Here is a 16,022-nt window from a genome sequence, read left to right as displayed (position 1 = left end):
GATACATTATGTCACAAAAAATGAAACTATAAATTGGTCTATAAATGGTGTATATAATTTTAAACCGATATATAAATTGATTTCTTACAAGACGTTTCTGAAATATTAAAAACTATATTCCAGTTTTAACTATATGACTGACTAATTCAGAAGTCAAACAACAAAAATCAGCGTTATACCTACAAAATTTTCACAGGACTAGTTTCGATGGTTTTACCGAACCATCATCTTCAGCTGCAAAACCGCAAATGAACAAGATAGGAAATAATGATTAGATAAGATAAGAAAGCCTGGACAAGAATAAGCAAGTGGCGCCATCTGTTGGCGAAACCAGAACTAAAACATAATTTCTCTAAAAGCCGAAGGCAAATTTGGATTGGAATTAGGATCGTTAACTAGAACAGAAAGATTTTTATGAATGTGAAATGCCTCTAGAAAATCCAGTTCTCCAATGGAAGATGTTTTTTGAATAATTTTGGCAGCAGAAAAATTGAAAGTGTGATTTTCGGACCAACAATGTTGAGCAACAGAAGATCTCTGTGTTTCCTTTTTTCTAACATATGCCTCATGTTCTTTGACGCGAAATTTTAAGGCTCTCTTAGTTTGGCCAATGTAAATTAAACCACACTGGCAAGGAATCCTATAAATACCCCAGGAATTCATATCCGGAATGGAGTCCTTGAGTATAGAAGTTGGAATTTTATTGATGGGAGAAAAAACAACCCGAAAGTTAAATTTCTGCAAAATATGTGCAACTTTATAGCTAATTGATGGAAAGAAGGGAATGATAACAGAATTTTTATAATCTCCTAAAATAAGAGTGTGGCTTTTAGTGTGTTGAGATGAGAATTTTTTAACTGCTTGATTAATAATGTTGGGTGAAAAGCCCCTGTCAATAGCTATTGCTTTTAAATAATTTAGTTCTTCATCAAGGGCTAGTCTGGAGGAGCAAACTTGAAGAGCACGGAAAACATAGGAATAAAATGAAGCTAACTTTTGTTTAGTCGGATGACATGATTTAAAGTGTGGTGGAAGGCAAACCGATGAAGGTTTACGGTAAACTGTAGTACTGAAGTTGGATGTGTTACGTGTGACCAGAATGTCGAGAAACGGAAGAGAATTGCAAGTATCAAGTTCAAAAGTGAACTGAATAGCAGGATCAATAGAATTGGTGAAAGAACTTTATTTAAATCATCTTTATTACCTTCAAACAGGGTAAAAGTATCGTCTACGTAGCGGAACCATGCCGGGAAGTTTAAAGTTTCAAACAATTTTGATTCATAATAATGCATGTAGATATCAGCCAGGATGGGACTGAGGGGACTTCCCATGGCTAATCCCTCAGTTTGCTTGTAATATTTATTTTGGAAAACAAAATGTGTTTGTTTCAAACAGAGTTGAGTGAGAGAAATTAGCTCATCAATTTCGATGCAAGAGAAATGAAATTCGCGAAGTCTGGTTTCTAGATATCTTAATGCACCCTCCACTGGGACATTGGTGAATAATGATTTTACATCAAAAGAAACCATGAGTAAATTACTAGGAGAAATGTTTTTAACCTTTTTTACAAACTCTATTGAATTTTTTATGGTGTAAATGTTATTGTCTAATAGAGTGGAAAATCTAGAAGCTAAATATTTAGCTAAAGGATACGAGGCAGTACCTAAATTTGATACAATAGGGCGGAAAGGAATACCACTTTTATGAATTTTGGGAAGAGCATATAATCTGGCACAATTCGCAACAGATGGGATAAGCGAATGTTTTAAGTTGCTTGAAATGATATGCGAAGATTTGATCGCAGTTTTTATTTTGGATAAGTCCGAAGGTAAACGATCTTTAGGGATCGGATTATATGGTCCTTCGTTTAAGAGTTTAGTGACATCATTGATGTAAGTGTTCTTATCCATGACGACTATCTGGCCACCTTTGTCGGCCTTTGAAATGATAATATCCGGGTTAGAATGAATTTCGCGCATTGTAGCTCTTTCTCTCGCAGTTAGATTTGGTTTCAAAGGTTTATTATTGAATTTCACATTATGAGCGATAAGATGCCTAATCATTTCTTTCTGTGAATCTGAAACTTTACTGAACTTGAAAGCTTTTATTTTAGGAGATTATAAAAATTCTGTTGTCATTCCCTTCTTTCCATCAATTATCTATAAAGTTGCACATATTTTGCAGAAATTTAACTTTCGGGTTGTTTTTTCTCCCATCAATAAAATTCCAACTTCTATACTCAAGGACCCCATTCCGGATATGAATTCCTGGGGTATTTATAGGATTCCTTGCTAGTGTGGTTTAATTTACATTGGCCAAACTAAGAGAGCCTTAAAATTTCGCGTCAAAGAACATGAGGCATATGTTAGAAAAAAGGACACACAGAGGTCTTCTGTTGCTCAACATTGTTGGTCCGAAAATCACACTTTCAATTTTTCTGCTGCCAAAATTATTCAAAAAACATCTTCCATTGGAGAACTGGATTTTCTAGAGGCATTTCACATTCATAAAAATCTTTCTGTTCTAGTTAACGATCCTAATTCCAATCCAAATTTGCCTTCGGCTTTTAGAGAAATTATGTTTTAGTTCTGGTTTCGCCAACAGATGGCGCCACTTGCTTATTCTTGTCCAGGCTTTCTTATCTTATCTAATCATTATTTCCTATCTTGTTCATTTGCGGTTTTGCAGCTGAAGATGATGGTTCGGTAAAACCATCGAAACTAGTCTTGTGAAAATTTTGTAGGTATAACGCTGATTTTTGTTGTTTGACTTCTGAATTAGTATTTATTCGGCGTGTTATTGTATCTTAATTATAGAAGCCCCAAACAGGCTTACATTTTGCTTTCTTTTTTGCACGTGGTGTGGCCGCCATTTTGTGATTGTAGGAGTTTCGGTGAGTACATTTTTCAATTTTCAAGTTATGTTTATGTTTTGTACATTTGGATATTGTGCTTTGCTTGTCTGATTTCATGCATTTTGCTTACAAACGTTTTGTTTTCTATTCATTTCAGTGAGGGATTTTTCTGCTGTTTTGCGTGTACTTTATTATTGCTCAGTTAATTTAGTTTGTTTTTCTGCATTGTTTATCATGCCTTCATCCGTTAATCGTTTCACTAAATTACGCCTGAAACGGCAAAAATTCCTGAATCATCTTGACTTTTTACTTAAATGTAAATGTAAAAAATTGATCCCCAATTTTATTCAAATCAAAACTAATCAAAAACTTTCGAGTCGCGTTTCAAGAATTCTGTTAAATTGCAAGCTTGCCTTACTTCGGTCCGTGATAAAGGATACACGTCAACAATTGTCCAAAGTTGAACATGAACTCTATAAGCTTCATCTGGAACTCGCTAAATGATATCCAAAATTCACTGGCCTTGAGCAAAAGTCTTGGTCTAGAACGGAGAATGCAGTTAACCGTCATAAAAACACCCTTGCAGTTAAATTCGAAAAACTTCTTTTACAGTCTTCCAGTTCAAGTAGTTCAAAAAATCTTCCCATTGTAAACATCAAGCCAATAGTTAATATTTCTAATGTTAGTCTTTCAGAAGAACAAGAGAGAATTCTAAAATATAATTTTAACTTCTCACAAACCTATAAACCCTCGATTCCAAAGATTTTGGCTCCTATTGAAAAAGCTTTCAAGTTCAGTAAAGTTTCAGATTCACAGAAAGAAATGATTAGGCATCTTATCGCTCATAATGTGAAATTCAATAATAAACCTTTGAAACCAAATCTAACTGCGAGAGAAAGAGCTACAATGCGCGAAATTCATTCTAACCCGGATATTATCATTTCAAAGGCCGACAAAGGTGGCCAGATAGTCGTCATGGATAAGAACACTTACATCGATGGTGTCACTAAACTCTTAAACGAAGGACCATATAATCCGATCCCTAAAGATCCTTCACCTTCGGACTTATCCAAAATAAAACCTGCGATCAAATCTTCGCAAATCATTTCAAGCAAATTAAAACATTCGCTTATCCCATCTGTTGCGAATTGTGCCAGATTATATGCTCTTCCCAAAATTCATAAAAGTGGTATTCCTTTCCGCCCTATTGTATCAAATTTAGGTACTGCCTCGTATCCTTTAGCTAAATATTTAGTTTCTAGATTTTCCACTCTATTAGACAATAACATTTACACCATAAAAAATTCAATAGAGTTTGTAAAAAAGGTTAAAAACATTTCTCCTAGTAATTTATTCATGGTTTCTTTTGATGTAAAATCATTATTCACCAATGTCCCAGTGGAGGGTGCATTAAGATGTCTAGAAACCAGACTTCGAGAATTTCATTTCTCTTGCATCGAAATTGATGAGCTAATTTCTCTCACTCAACTCTGTTTGAAACAAACACATTTTGTTTTCCAAAATAAATATTACAAGCAAACTGAGGGATTAGCCATGGGAAGTCCCCTCAATCCCATCCTGGATGATATCTACATGCATTATTATGAATCAAAATTGTTTGAAACTTTAAACTTCCCGGCATGGTTCCGCTACGTAGACGATCTGTTTGAAGGTAATAAAGATGATTTAAATAAAGTTCTTTCAACAATGAATTCTATTGATCCTGCTATTCAGTTCACTTTTGAACTTGAGACTTGCAATTCTCTTCCGTTTCTCGACATTCTGGTCACACGTAACACATCCAACTTCAGTACTACAGTTTACCGTAAACCTTCATCGGTTTGCCTTCCACCACACTTTAAATCATGTCATCCGACTAAACAAAAGTTAGCTTCATTTTATTCCTTTGTTTTCCGTGCTCTTCAAGTTTGCTCCTCCAAACTAGCCCTTGATGAAGAACTAAATTATTTAAAAGCAATAGCTATTGACAGGGGCTTTTCACCCAACATTATTAATCAAGCAGTTAAAAAATTCTCATCTCAACACACTAAAAGCCACACTCTTATTTTAGGAGATTATAAAAATTCTGTTGTCATTCCCTTCTTTCCATCAATTAGCTATAAAGTTGCACATATTTTGCAGAAATTTAACTTTCGGGTTGTTTTTTCTCCCATCAATAAAATTCCAACTTCTATACTCAAGGACTCCATTCCGGATATGAATTCCTGGGGTATTTATAGGATTCCTTGCCAGTGTGGTTTAATTTACATTGGCCAAACTAAGAGAGCCTTAAAATTTCGCGTCAAAGAACATGAGGCATATGTTAGAAAAAAGGAAACACAGAGATCTTCTGTTGCTCAACATTGTTGGTCCGAAAATCACACTTTCAATTTTTCTGCTGCCAAAATTATTCAAAAAACATCTTCCATTGGAGAACTGGATTTTCTAGAGGCATTTCACATTCATAAAAATCTTTCTGTTCTAGTTAACGATCCTAATTCCAATCCAAATTTGCCTTCGGCTTTTAGAGAAATTATGTTTTAGTTCTGGTTTCGCCAACAGATGGCGCCACTTGCCTATTCTTGTCCAGGCCTTCTTATCTTATCTAATCATTATTTCCTATCTTGTTCATTTGCGGTTTTGCAGCTGAAGATGATGGTTCGGTAAAACCATCGAAACTAGTCCTGTGAAAATTTTGTAGGTATAACGCTGATTTTTGTTGTTTCACTTCTGAATTAGTATTTATTCGGCGTGTTATTGTGTCTTAATTATATGACTGACGTTTAATATTATAATCACCAAATATATGTAACGAAAATTTTTTAAAATCCAATATTTGCTAATTCGAATCTATAAAAGATGTATAATTTATAGCATCAATGGCTTCTTGCACAAAGTACAATATACTTTTGGAAAAATATTTATTCTTACATAATGAATCAAACCATAAGCCGTTTAAAATACTTTCGCACTCAGTATTGGTCTAAAACGTTGTCTCTCAAATAAATAGTGATATTTATTTTGTATTAAAAGAATCTGTGTTCATAAAAATGTGCAAGAAAATACATCTGTTCCAAGGCCAGCTCATATCATTTCTAAATATTTTAGAAGATCAATAAATTCGTGCATAATCATGCAATAGCTTTCGTATGAATACAATCAAAACAAAAAATGGTAAAATATTTTCTCATCGTTTAGCCTCTTTAACGAAAAAAAAAAAAGTTGTTATATAAATGCTGCACAAGTAACATAAAGAATTTATGTATTCCAACTGAAATGTCAAAGTATCAAAGAGGAGGAATTACATATTTGTTCAACATTCCACAGAAAAAAATCTAAATTGCCCCATATGAAACATAATATCATGAGAAAATTGAATCAAAATATCAGGAAATGCGTACAATATATCATTTCGCAGTACAAAAATACCACAAAATCGAATGCGAATATTTTTCTTTTTTGTGAAAATACTCGATAGGATATATCTTACTATTTCGATTCCCCGATTTCAATGTTCTCCTCAAATTTTTACCTAGAAATAATGAAAACAACAGACAAATAAATCAGAATTGTTTACTGTTTACTTTCCATTTAGAAGAGGTGAAATTGTGGGATGGGTCAAATGTAAATAAATTCAGTTATAAAGAAATATTTAAATTAATAAAAGTATTTATCTCAGTTATTTGCCTTTCATTTAGTCCTTGATGTATACCGCATTCGTTTGTAATATATTTAACTATTATCAGAATATTTCTTTTTTAAATCCATTTATCTTATTTTTTCTTCTTTCTGACAACTTTTTACTCATCCAATTCGATTCAGCTACGTAATATTAATTATATAAGCAATATGAAATTATATAAGAAATTATACCTTTCTTTATGATTTCCTTTCATTGCAAACTTTTAAAATTTAGATCACACCGCATCACGAAACAACCAGCAAATAATGTTTTTTCATTTTATCATCCTCTGAGTATTTACTACGTTAATTACTTGACGCTTGAAGACCGAATTTGTCTTTTTTCTTTTCTCTCTTTATATAAGTATATATATATATATATTACATAATTAAAGTACATTAGACTTATATATATATATATATATATATATATATGTATATAAGTCTAATGTACTTTAATTAGCTTAAATGTTTTCGGAGTTCGTTAAAATTTATGGAAACTCTTAAGCCGTAGAAATGACATTTGAGGTTTTCAGACTTTTGTTTGATTGTGCATTTGTTGCTTCTTAATGCAAAATATATTTAATGATTGTATATAATACAAACTATATTTAAATTGGAATTTAATATCTATATCTATATCTATATCTATATATATATATATATATATATATATTCATTGCCTTCTACTTTAGAGTTTTGATATATTTATGCATATTAACAGTTGCTTTTAAATTTTACCTTGTACGGAAACTTTGGAATGTACAAATGCGCATTTATCACACGCTATGATTTTATTATCCTTGTTTCTAAGGTCGACAGAAACAAGTAACACTCTAGAAATTTCTACAGAAAGTTGTAAATTTTTATCGCTTCATTTATTTTTATTTTATTGTACTGAATCTATTATAATTTACTTTTTGTTTCATTTCATCATTTATTTGTTTACACGTTTATTCGTTTATTTTCTCTTTATTAAGCTGTCCAGTCATTTTTCTGCTAAATCCGTTTCGAAACTGTTAGTGTGTATTTTGAAAATAAATAAATAAATAAATAAATTTTACATTACCGAACATGAGTCCTATTGTGCATGTTTCAGATGATTTAGAAAGATGTATAGCTGCTCTCAGTTCTCCTCTTTATACTCTTGCTACACTTGCAAGTCTTTTGTAGAAAAGCAATGGCTCTCACTTCCTACGGAACTGATAGACTGCATAATTGACAGCATCGCACATTGCTGTATGCATTGTATTATTTCAATGAAAGATCATATTGCATGTTGCAGGTAATTTTCCTACACCAAAATGACGCATCCAAATTGTTCATTTTATATATATGCTAATATCTATAACACCGTAATTGTCTGGTAATTTCTTTTCATGTTATTTTATAGTACCTTTCTATGCATTGTATATCGTGGGCCAGTTTCATTAAATTATATATCTAACTTTTTGAGTAATTGTTATTTTAAGATTTTTACTTAATGATAATTAAATTCTATATCTAACTTTTTGAGTAATTATTATTTTTAAGATTTTTACTTAATTAATGATAATCAGTGTATATGTAAGTTCTTTGATACCGAATTTGTGAGCAAGTAATTATACATGTTGTAAGCAACCTTTATTATTTATATTTCACTTCTACTTGCAGCGAAATGGCCCACGGTGAATCAGCTGCCGGAGGTTTGACTTATCGACGAAAAGGCGAGGGAGGAAAACGGCGACGACGGAAAAATTCTAGACCCTCAAAAAATCACTGTCCTGGTTTGGCTGTATCATTTGGAAACTTAGTTAACCAATTTCGTTTTGAAACACTGTATGAAACTGCGTATCGAACTGCAATTTATTGTATTAGTTAAAGAGAATAAGCTATTTTTGTTGGTTTCAGAAAGGTGAAGCTACTTGTTTATGTTTAATAAGCCACTGCTATTTCTCACTGATATTTTCTCTTATTGCCTTATTTCGGACAGATAAGTCCGAAATAAGGCTCTTATGCCTTATTTCGGACTTACTTCGGAAACTTTCTAGCTCCAAAGTCCCCCACATTTTCTTCTAATTTATTTCTATGAGGTTGTAGATTTCCTCACGTTCATTCTACTAAATGAACGTTGAGGAACCTACTGAACTCTTAGCAAATCACCGCTGAGTTTAAATAATTAAATATGTAGACTGAAGAAGGGTTAACTAGACTCAAAGGCCCCTTTCTCGAGCTTACAACAAAGCCTCCACTCGGGCCTAAACTCAGAAATAAGAACTAAATTATAACTAACTAAGAAAGACTTAGCCGAAGCTAACAGATGTGTCTAACGTAGTTGTCGCTCAATTAAAACTAAACGAGAAATATCAAAAGGCATGTAATATACGGCCGAGCGTAACAGCTTTAAGAGGGATTTAGTCCGAAGGCATTCCTAGTTCTCTCTCAGTTTAACCTACCTTAAATACTACTTTTTGCATTCAACGCGATTCTGAAAACTCAGTCTGGTAGGGAGTTGTAGTGTAAAAAAAATTGATAGGAAAGCACTTTAAAATAAAAAAAATAAAAAAAAAAAAAAACTGTTATAAAATTAAAATAAACCTTACAAGGTCAGTTGACCCATGCTTATGAAAGCAATCCACACTCTATTCGCAAACTTAAAGCCAAAACTGGAAACGAAATTAACAAAAAAGCGTTCGTACTTTCAGAAATATACCCCAAACTTGGAAAGAGGCATCCGTGCATGTACGTTTCCAACTTTGAGTGTAACGTTCATGCACGTAACATATATACCTACATATATTCAATATATACATTGCAACATATATACCTAAATTCAAGGAAATGTGTCACATTTTGCGCAATTACTGGGATGTTGTTCATTGTTTTGACTTTTTTTCCTTCTCAGAATAATCTCTCTTTTTAATAAGTTCATGCTTATGGTTTGATTCAGTTTAGTATTTTTTAATAAAATATTTTCGTTTGGGTTGTGCTACATTTCGATCATTACTAATTGGAATATTTGTTATTTTTCATGAAGCATATCATAATTTCGACTTAAATTTTACAGAAATGCCTACCAATAGCACCAATAGCCAAGCATTTAAAATTGCTGAACGCTGACAGTTTGACCGAGGCAATCCTCGTGAATGGGCTCATTCCTATGTGTAATGTGGTTATAACCAAGTTTTCTTTAGAAAACCTTCCCCGAACGCATGCACTTCTTTGGCAAGCAGCCCCTACAACAGAGCTATATCGAAATCAATTAACCATTCACTCTTTCTGTAAAAATCCCCCATATATGTTAACACAATTTTCAAAGTATGATTAATGCAAATATAAGAAGTACCGATGTTAGAAGTGTACATATTAATGAAATATAGCCTGTAGTTATCCTTATTTCATTATACAGTAATTATAATGTTAATGATATAAAACCAGGAGCCATCCTTTTCTAATATTTTATGCAATATTTATAAGCGACACAAAATAATTCAGACTTGTATGATGTAAAAAATTAAGCAATATATTTTAGTGAATTTCTTTAAAACTATCATATTTACAACTGTGTTTTAGAAAACCGAAAATGTGAATATGATACACAGAGATGATACATTCTTTAAAGAAACAGCTCAGCTGCAATGAAATTGGATTTAAAATATATTCTCATCATCATCTAGGAACATTTTACACTGGTCTCTGTAATCTCATTATAAAGATCGAATTTTGTTAAGAGGTTTCCACTCAAAATATGGAAAAATTATCTGATGTGGTCAGCACATGATCTCTCGCCAATTATATGTTCTAAATAGCAAAGAACTTTAAGTAAGTATCACTTTCAGTTATCATTTGTAAACAAAATTTAGTTAGTTGTTTCAATAAGTAGAATTGTTGAAGAGTCATTAGGTTATTAGGGTATGCATTTAGAATGTATGCATTTAGAATTGCTTCAATTCTATTTGCTATTCTGCATAGACGAGAAGGGGATACAGGTTTATTACCTTGTAGAGACATTAGGTTATTTCGAAGCAGGAGAGAAAGAAAAATGAACAATGTCCTGCCCGGGACTCGAACCACAGAACTCTCGTTACGCGCCAAGTGTGCTGACTACTACACCACGAAAACATGCTAAGAAGGAGGGCGAAATACCTTATAAACGCCTCTTTTTAAAGGTGCAATTTGGGTTTAGGGAACCCAATTACCGGATCTTGGTGGTGGAGAATCATCATCCACCACTTTTTTTTTTCTTTAATTCGGGTGCCACTGTAGAGACATCAGGTTATTTCGAAGCAGGAGACGTGAAAATGTGCAATGGCCTCGCTGGGATTCCAATCACAAACCTCTCGATATTCGCCGAGTGTGCTGACACTACACTACGAAGGCGGAAGAAATAATTTTGGCGACAAAATTTTCTTCTTACCACTATAACCCAAGAAACCTACTACTTTTTCAAAAAAGTATTCCCATATATTTAACACTTTACACCTGAGTGCCCAATTCAAATGTGCTTTTATCTAATGTGGATCATTTAGCAGAAAATGTGCTAGATATAATTAATTTCTTCTAAGCAATAAAAACATTGTTAACTAATATGAAAGACATTTATTTTTAAAAGCTACGTATGACTGCTATAAGCACTTAATCAGCTTGTAAAATATATATCATTAATCAAGCTTATTAACTCTGAAAATTGCTTCTGGATAATTAAAAAGCCTTAAACTGAGAAAATAAATACATATGTTTCTGCTAAAAAAAACTAACTAATAAAAAAAAGATCGTTCTTTGCCCACAGGAGAAGTAGAGACAAATTTGCATAATGCGTGACATGCTGATGAAAATATTTCAACTTCTGCGTGTTTCCAAAAGCCACATACGCTATTTTCTCCGCTGAAATTAGTTCCCTTTCCACAAATGGAGGGAAAAACCATGAAAAATATATCTTTGCTTTTTTTTTTTTTTTTTTTTTTTTCACAAGACCAATTTAAGGTATGTTTGTTGGTCATTTCTCATTAGCGGGACTATTAGGAGAATTCGAGTCTACTTTCATCGCTTGTTAGCGTGAGCGTGTAGGGTTGAGAACAGGAAAAAGAAATCCAGTTTCATGCGCTAGTATGCCATTACGACGATGAGGAAACATGTCAACGTAGTCCAACTAGTGTGTTTATACATAGGCATGAGCTATATTTATGAAATTTATATTCTCATGTATGAAATGTATTTTCTCTCTCTATATATAAAGCTTCAATTAATAATTTAGTAGAAGCAGATTAAAGTGTACGAGGAAAATTCTATAATCGTATTAAAAGAAAACTACTAAATTTAAAAAAAAAAATGAAGCAAAAGTTAAGATAACCCCATACTATATTTGAAAAAAAAATTTTTTTAAAAGAAATTAATAAAAAAATATATTTAATTTATTAGCCCATAGGGGCAGTTTGCGCAGAAGGGTTATTAATTTCGTTTTGACATTTTCCGTCGGTTCATTTTTCAAATTATTGCCACCAAATATTAAAGCCCTGAATGACAGAAAAAAAAGAAATTAAATAATGAAGAATCTGTATACATATATGTATGTTTCTCGCATTATGATAAAGCAACGATACTCAGAGCACTCAAATTTTGAATTCCGTAGTACTCCATTCGAATATGGGCATCGGGAAACCCAAATTTGGAATTTGTTTTATTATCTATTTCATATTTTGTTAAACATTAAAGAATTTTGATTAATATACTCAATTATTTAAAAGTGAGCATTGGCAACAATGTACGAAGAAAAATATTTTTATCTCCAGCGCGCAAGACTGTATCGGAAATTCTAAAGATAGGATTTTTTTTTTTAAATATTGCTGTTGAACTGAGTTTTATGGTTTAAGTACGAAGAACATGATATTTGATAAACAAACGTAACACACAAAACGTTAAAAAATGCCCCTTTGGGCGTAATATAAAATCTGAAAATTTTCAGATATTTTTTTTTTTTTATTTATTTCATTTATAATGCGTTTTAGGTGATTCATACTGTTGCGTTGTACTGCTCAGATTCTAGTCGGCCATAGAAATCCTCATATATGTTATTCATGTAGAAAAATTCTTATTTTTTCTCTCTACCTAAGCACCGACGGTTAGGGAACTCGTTCTTAGAAGACATCGAGGTAAACAAAAAAGGGGCTTACTTTTCTAGAAGCTGGTTTATTTCATTTTGGCGTAGCACACAAGGGCAATCTGTCTAAGGGGAGAGATGTACTTCGTGGAGTACGTTGTAAGGGAAACTGACGAATGTATGCGTTAGACATGAGGAAAACAACGAAAATGCCCATGCAGCCAGCCTGTTCGCCTGGAATTGAAGAGGGATTGAACTACCAGTGTCGAGCGACATTATCGCCCGCTGGTGGGCCCAAAGGACCTGATATGATATATTAATGATAATATCTTAATATTTTGGATAACCCACACAGACTAAATATAGTAAATAGCGGAAAATGACTGAACGAACTCTAGTGTGTTACATACTAAAATCACTGGCACTCATGTTAAAGAAAATAACGCTTTTGTAATATATAATTTCAGGCATAAAAGTATCTAATCATAACTATTCTTCCCATAAGAACAAAAAGTAAAAAGAGGTAAAAACAGTTCTCCAATTTTTTATCAAAGGCACGTTTTCAGTAAAAAAACTACAACAGTGTCAATGAAAAGTGTTTTTCATTTAACGAAACAATCAGTACTGAATGAGACATATAAAAAAAGCAAATTTTACTCATTTTCTTAAACATATCACAAAGCATATAATGTAATAATCATATAAATATATTAATATAAATAACATATTCATATAAATTAACATATGAATATACTTATAATAATTCATATAAAATACATTTAATGATAAAATTCACGCTTATGAATATTGTTCCGTAAATGCTATTACGGAATGTTTTTAAAGTTCATTCCTCCCAGGGTTTCTAAATGAAATATTTAACTGGTACATAAATAATATCAATATATTTATTTTATTGAAACATTTCTTCATGTAACTGATTTCTGTTCTTTGGTTTGATTTAATATTTTCCTTCCTTTCCTCAAAATGGCCACCAGGATGAGGGTTCAATAAAAGACGTCTCTAAACCTAAGAACCCGCCGCAAGTCGGACTGGATATTTCTCCATTAAAGATAAAATTTGCCTCTTATTCTTTAATTCAATAAAATACTATATTTTTCAACTATTGATTTTATTGTTACTTATGTTTGAGTTAAAATGATTTATATTATCATAATTTAAGAAAAGTGTAAACTTATTTCGGCGTAGGTTGGGAATAAAATACTCTCGACTTCGAGGGCGATTAGATACAGGTCCCTCGTCTTCAGAAGAGGGAAAAAAAAATAAAAAATGGGAGGAGCGACGAATGTTTTTACACCGAAAACAATTGGTGCAGCAAAGTGATCACGAATATAGCGCCACCTGTGGATAAAAATCGTAATAAAATGCAATAACTAATTATGATCATACCAGATTTCATGCTTACCTTTGACATATTCATGCTTAGCTAATGAACTGGCAAAATTATTCGTTTGATAATCATGCGTATAAGCAGTGTGTCTGTGACTTGGTTTGAGCAAAATTGAGCTATGATTTCGATAAAATGAATTCCCATTTCATTGAAGATAAGTACCTTCCTTTTGACATAACATACATTGCGAAAAAAATATGGTACAATCCTATATCTCCGTTCTACTGGGCCAGTTGACGAAATTCAACTTGCGTTTTTCATGTCTCGAAGCGTGACTTAGGATATGTAATAGGAAACCGGAAAGTAATGTCGTTTCTGCGCATGTCAACAACAACATGCTAATGGCGGAAGTGGAAGCAAATCCATGTCAAACACTTTTAACCAACCTTGGTCAACCATCCAAGAACATTTAAAGCAGAATGGGAAAATAAGGAAAGCAGGTGTTTGAGTCCCCCATAATCTGTCCGAAAAGAACAAATACAACCTATCCATCACGTGCAACGTATTTCTTCAACGGCACCATACAGTTATTACATCGTTTGATTAGTGGAGACAAAAAATAAGTCCTATATGATAATCCAAAGTTCAAAAGGCAGTTTTAATAGGGGTTACAAAGGGTTTACATCCCGAAAAGGCACTTTCCGACTGTGTGTTTGATGGAGTAATCGCGGAATTGTTCATTTTGAATTGCTGAAACCTGGGCAAACTATTAATGCAGACTTTTACTGTGAACAATTCGATGCAGTGAACCAATCTTTAACCAAAAAATATCAATTGTCAACAGAAAAGGCGCCATTTTGCAACACGACAATGCAAGACGAACACTGGAAAAAATGAATGAATTGTGTATCCTACACATTGGCTGTAGACAGTGGTGGGCACGGTGCAATACCGATTAATCATTATGGTAAAAGGACAGTGCCCGTGTCCCCGTTACCTATACCTATCCTACTGAGCCGACGCCGTTTTCGCGCTGTATTCTGACTATTATTTTGAAATAAAGATCACTTATTGCTGCTTGCTGTCTCTGTCGTTTTTCCTAATTTCATCACTTTCTGAGCACTCCTTCTTGGTGTTTCATTTTCAATGTCGAGGAGTGTATATCCTAAGTCGCGCTTTCGAGACATGAAAAACACAATTTTAATTTTGTCAACCGGCCCAGTAGAACGAGAGATATGTAACTGTTTTTTTTTTTCTTTTTCCGCAGTGTACATTATTAAAAAATTAACACGATGTATGGGAACGGGAAAAAAATGCATTTGTGTCTTTGGCTTGGAGTCAATGATGTCATATTTTATGCAAACCTTTCTAAACGTGAATTCAAGCAAGAGAAAGAACAATGTGCAAAATGCTGTCCGTAAAATTTCACTAAATTGTTAAATTAATGAAAGCAAACATGAAGTGAAAAGCACATGAAGATTTACATCAGTGCCGTTCCATTTATGTATCCTGTAACTAATTTTCTATAGCTAATTTTAAAGAAGACATCCGTATGACTAAATTTCACAAAAAAATATCCATATGAGTAAAACCATCCATACGATTTAAACTTAAATATCATCTATTCGGTAAGCATATATTTCATAGTTTGCAAAACCTAAAAATACATGTAATTAATATGCCAGTTATATTACTTACAAACAAAATGACAAATGTTAAACAAAATACTTTTATGATTGGCAGTTTTTATTAATACTTAACAACTATTAATACTTAGTTAAAGTAAGCATTTTTAAAATTTAAATTTACAATCAAATAAAAAAAAATAATTTTAAATTACACGCTTACTTGAAGCGTATAATGACCTTAATAAAAAGAATATCAAATCATACATTAAACTGCATAAATATAACTAAAAATATATTTGATGTATAAATCTCGAGTTATTTTAAAGCCGGTTTCCTTTCCAATAATTCTATACCGAATGCGGTATTATATATCTTTTGGCCTGCACGTTTACGATTATATTATGAATAACATGAACCACAAAAAATATTTTAGTA

At 32.5% G+C, this 16,022-nt stretch overlaps 1 protein-coding gene and 1 long non-coding RNA gene across 5 annotated transcripts in view; one reads left to right on the top strand and one right to left on the bottom strand.

Moving 5' to 3' along the window:
• LOC118197960 (uncharacterized) overlaps positions 1-9,506 on the top strand; it is a 414,567-nt gene extending 405,061 nt beyond the window's left edge. For all 3 annotated transcript variants that reach the window (XR_015039555.1, XR_015039554.1, XR_015039553.1), the window contains one exon: positions 8,189-9,506. This is a non-coding gene — a long non-coding RNA (uncharacterized LOC118197960). The remainder of the gene's footprint in view (positions 1-8,188) is intronic.
• Positions 1-16,022, bottom strand: part of LOC118181399 (lachesin-like) — a 1,014,793-nt gene that overhangs the window by 674,085 nt on the left and 324,686 nt on the right. The gene's annotated exons all lie outside the window — the stretch shown is intronic.

Source organism: Stegodyphus dumicola, chromosome 2, assembly GCF_044657685.1.
Source record: "Stegodyphus dumicola isolate Sdum_Otavi_A_Nest chromosome 2, ASM4465768v1".
NCBI classification, from domain to species: domain Eukaryota; kingdom Metazoa; phylum Arthropoda; class Arachnida; order Araneae; family Eresidae; genus Stegodyphus; species Stegodyphus dumicola.
Note: the sequence above shows the minus strand (reverse complement) of the source record. Positions and strands in the feature narration are given on the sequence as shown.